The sequence below is a fragment of the Arachis ipaensis genome, chromosome B2 (genome assembly GCF_059453495.1).
Source record: "Arachis ipaensis isolate K30076 ecotype BB chromosome B2, ASM5945349v1, whole genome shotgun sequence".
Taxonomy (NCBI): domain Eukaryota; kingdom Viridiplantae; phylum Streptophyta; class Magnoliopsida; order Fabales; family Fabaceae; genus Arachis; species Arachis ipaensis.
The window spans coordinates 28,465,885-28,470,198 of NC_142437.1; the positions used below are offsets into that span (position 1 = coordinate 28,465,885).

The window sequence follows — 4,314 nt, forward strand, 5'->3', positions numbered from 1 at the left end:
ACATGGAAGAAGCATCTCCATTCCTGCCATTGGAGCAAACAACTTTGAGCTGAAACCTCAATTAGTTTCTCTGATGCAGCAGAACTGCAAGTTTCATGGACTTCCATCTGAAGATCCTTTTTAGTTCTTAACTGAATTCTTGCAGATATGTGATACTGTTAAGACTAATGGAATAGATTCTGAAGTCTACAGGCTCATGCTTTTCCCTTTTGCTGTAAGAGACAGAGCTAGATTATGGTTGGATTTTCAACCCAAAGACAGCCTGAACTCTTGGGATAAGCTGGTCACGGCTTTCTTAGCCAAGTACTTTCCTCCTCAAAAGCTGAGCAAGCTTAGAGCTGATGTTCAAACCTTCAGACAGAAAGAAGGTGAATCCCTCTATGAAGCTTGGGAAAGATACAAACAGTTGACCAAAAAGTGTCCTTCTGACATGCTTTCAGAATGGACCATCCTGGATATATTCTATGATGGTTTATCTGAGCTATCAAAGATGTCACTGGACACTTCTGCAGGTGGATCCATTCACCTAAAGAAAATGCCTGCAGAAGCTCAAGAACTCATTGACATGGTTGCTAATAACCAGTTCATGTACACTTCTGAAAGGAATCCTGTGAATAATGGGACGCCTATGAAGAAGGGACTTCTTGAAGTTGATACTCTGAATGCCATATTGGCTCAGAATAAAATATTGACTCAGCAAGTCAATATGATCTCTCAGAGTCTGCATGGAATGCAAGCTGCATCCAACAGTACTCAAGAGGCTTCTTATGAAGAAGAAGCTTATGATCCTGAGAACCCTGCAATGGCAGAGGTAAATTACTTAGGTTAACCTTATGGAAACACCTATAACTCATCATGGAGAAATCACCCCAATTTCTCATGGAAGGATCAAAAGCCTCAACAAGGCTTTAATAATGGTGGAAGAAACAGGTTTAATAATAAACCTTTTCCATCATCCACTCAGCAACAGACAGAGAACTCTGAACAAAATGCTTCTAATTTAGCAAATCTAGTCTCTGATCTATCTAAGGCCACTGTGAGTTTCATGAATGAAACAAGGTCTTCCATTAGGAATTTGGAAGCGCAAGTGGGCCAGCTGAGTAAAAGGATCACTGAAATCCCTCCTAGTACTCTCCCAAGCAATACAGAAGAGAATCCAAAAGGAGAGTGCAAGGCCATTGACATAAGCATCATGGCCGAACCTGTGAGGAGAGGAGAGGACGTGAATCCCAAGGAGGAAGACCTCCTGGGACGTCCAGTGATCAATAAGGAGCTTCCCTCTGAGGAACCAAAGGACTCTGAGGCTCATCTAGAGACCATAGAGATTCCATTGAACCTCCTTATGCCCTTCATGAGCTCTGATGAGTATTCCTCTTCTGAAGAGAATGAGGATGTTACTGAAGAGCAAACTACCAAGTTTCTTGGTGCAATCATGAAGCTGAATGCCAAATTATTTGGCATTGATACTTGGGAAGTTGAACCTCCCTTGTTCATCAATGAACTAAGTGATCTGGATCAACTGACATTGCCTCAGAAGAGACAGGATCCTGGAAAGTTCATAATACCCTGTACCATAGGCACCATGATCTTTAAAGCTCTATGTGACCTTGGTTCAGGAATAAACCTCATGTCCCTCTCTGTAATAGAGAAACTGGGAATCTATGGGGTGCAAGCTGCTAAAATCTCATTAGAGATGGCAGACAGTTCAAGAAAACAGGCTTATGGACAAGTAGAGGACGTGTTAGTAAAGGTTGAAGGCCTTTACATCCCTACTGATTTTATAGTCCTGGATACTGGAAAGGAAGAGGATGAATCCATCATCCTAGGAAGACCTTTCCTGGCCACAGCAAGAGTTGTGATTGATGTTGACAGAGGTGAAATAGTCCTTCAATGGAATGATGACTCCCTTGTGTTTAAAACTCAATGATCTCCCTCTGCAACCATGGAGAGGAAGCAGAAAAAGCTTCTCTCAGAGTAGAGTCAACCAGAGCCCCCACAGTCAAACTCTAAGTTTGGTGTTGGGAGGCCACAACCAAACTCTAAGTTTGGTGTTGAACTCCCATATCCAAACTCTAAGTTTGGTGTTGGAGAGTTTCAACAATACTCTGAACATTTGTGAGGCTCCATGAGATCCCACTGTCAAGCTATTGACATTAAAGAAGCGCTTATTGGGAGGCAACCCAATCTTTATTTATCTAACTATATTCTTCTTAGTTATATGTCTTTATAGGTTCATGATCATGTGGAGTCACAAAATAAATATAAAAATTGAAAACGGAATCAAAAACAGCAGAAGAAAAATCACACCCTGGAGGAGCATCTGCCTGGCGTTCAAACGCCAGAACAGAGCATGGTTCTGGCGCTGAACGCCGAAAATGGGCAACATCCTGGCGCTGAACGCCCAGAACAAGCATGGTTCTGGTGTTCAACGCCAGAAATGGTAGCAAATGGGCGTTGAACGCCCAAAATGGGCACCAACCTGGCGCTGAACGCCCAGAGTTGTGTGCAAGGGCATTTTACATGCCTAAATTGGTGCAGGGATGTAAATGCCTTGACACCTCAAGATCTGTGGACCCCACAGGATCATCTCAGGATCTGTGGACCCACAGGATCATCTCAGGATCTGTGAATCTCACAGGATCCCCACCCACCTCACCCTCTATCTCTCCATTCATGACCATCCCTTCTATACACACATCCCTCCATCTCCTCCATATCTTCTTCTTCTTCTATTCCTTCTTCTTTTGCTCGAGGGCGAGCAACATTCTAAGTTTGGTGTGGTAAAAAGCATAGCTTTTTTTTTGTTTTTTCCATAACCATTGATGGCACCTAAGGCCAGAGAAGCCTCTAGAAAGAGGAAAGGGAAGACAAAAGCTTCCATCAAGGGTCTATAGCTCAGTGGTAGAACATTTGACTGTAAATCAAGAGATCCCTGAGATACCTCAGGGGATACATTTTCTTCCACACAATTATTGGAAGCAACTAAGGGTGGAACATCAAGAGCACTCCATCATCCTTCATGAAATCAGAGAAGATCTAAAAGCAATGAAGGAGGAGCAGCAAAGACAAGGAAGAGACATAGAAGAGCTCAAGAACATCACTAAGGTGGACTCATTCCTTGTTCTTACTTTCTCTGTTTTTCATTTTCTATGTTATGTGTTTATCTATGTTTGTGTCTTCATTACATGATCATTAGTAGTTAGTAACTTTGTCTTAAAGTTATGAATGTCCTATGAATCCATCACCTCTCTTAAATGAAAAATGTTTTAATTCAAAAGAACAAGAAGTACATGAGTTTCGAATTTATCCTTGAACTTAGTTTAATTATATTGATGTGGTGACAATGCTTCTTGTTTTCTGAATGAATGCTTGAACAGTGCATATATCTTTTGAAGTTGTTGTTTAAAAATGTTAAATATGTTGGCTCTTGAAAGAATGATGACAAGGAGACATGTTATTTGATAATCTGAAAAATCATAAAAATGATTCTTGAAGCAAGAAAAAGCAGCAAAGAACAAAGCTTACAGAAAAAAAAAATTTATAGGCGAAAAAAATATAGAAAGAAAAAGCAAGCAGAAAAAGCCAAAAGCTCTTAAAACCAAGAGGCAAGAGCAAAAAGCCAATAACCCTTAAAACCAAAAGGCAAGGGCAAATAAAAAGGATCCCAAGGCTTTGAGCATCAGTGGATAGGAGGGCCTAAAGGAATAAAATCCTGGTCTAAGCGGCTAAACCAAGCTGTCCCTAACCATGTGCTTGTGGCGTGTAGGTGTCAAGTGAAAACTTGAGACTAAGCGGTTAAAGTCAAGGTCCAAAGCAAAAAAAGAGTGTGCTTAAGAACCCTGGACACCTCTAATTGGGGACTTTAGCAAAGCTGAGTCACAATCTGAAAAGGTTCACCCAATTATGTGTCTGTGGCATTTATGTATCCGGTGGTAATACTGGAAAACAAAGTGCTTAGGGCCACGGCCAAGACTCATAAAGAAGCTGTGTTCAAGAATCATCATACTGAACTAGGAGAATCAATAACACTATCTGAACTCTGAGTTCCTATAGATGCCAATCATTCTGAACCTCAATGGATAAAGTGAGATGCCAAAACTATTCAAGAGGCAAAAAGCTATAAGCCCCGCTCATATGATTGAAGCTCTGTTTCATTGATAGTTTGGAATTTATAGTATATTCACTTCTTTTTATCCTATTTGATTTTCAGTTGCTTGGGGACAAGCAACAATTTAAGTTTGGTGTTGTGATGAGCGGATAATTTATACGCTTTTTGACATTGTTTTTAGTATGTTTTTAGTAGGATCTAGTTAC

The 4,314-nt window shown here is 40.8% G+C and overlaps 1 non-coding gene across 1 annotated transcript; it reads right to left on the bottom strand.

Moving 5' to 3' along the window:
- Window positions 1-328: 328 nt before the first annotated feature.
- Window positions 329-436, bottom strand: LOC148573420 (small nucleolar RNA R71). Its single transcript, XR_015905660.1, has one exon. It is a non-coding gene; the product is annotated as a small nucleolar RNA R71 (small nucleolar RNA).
- Window positions 437-4,314: the final 3,878 nt, after the last annotated feature.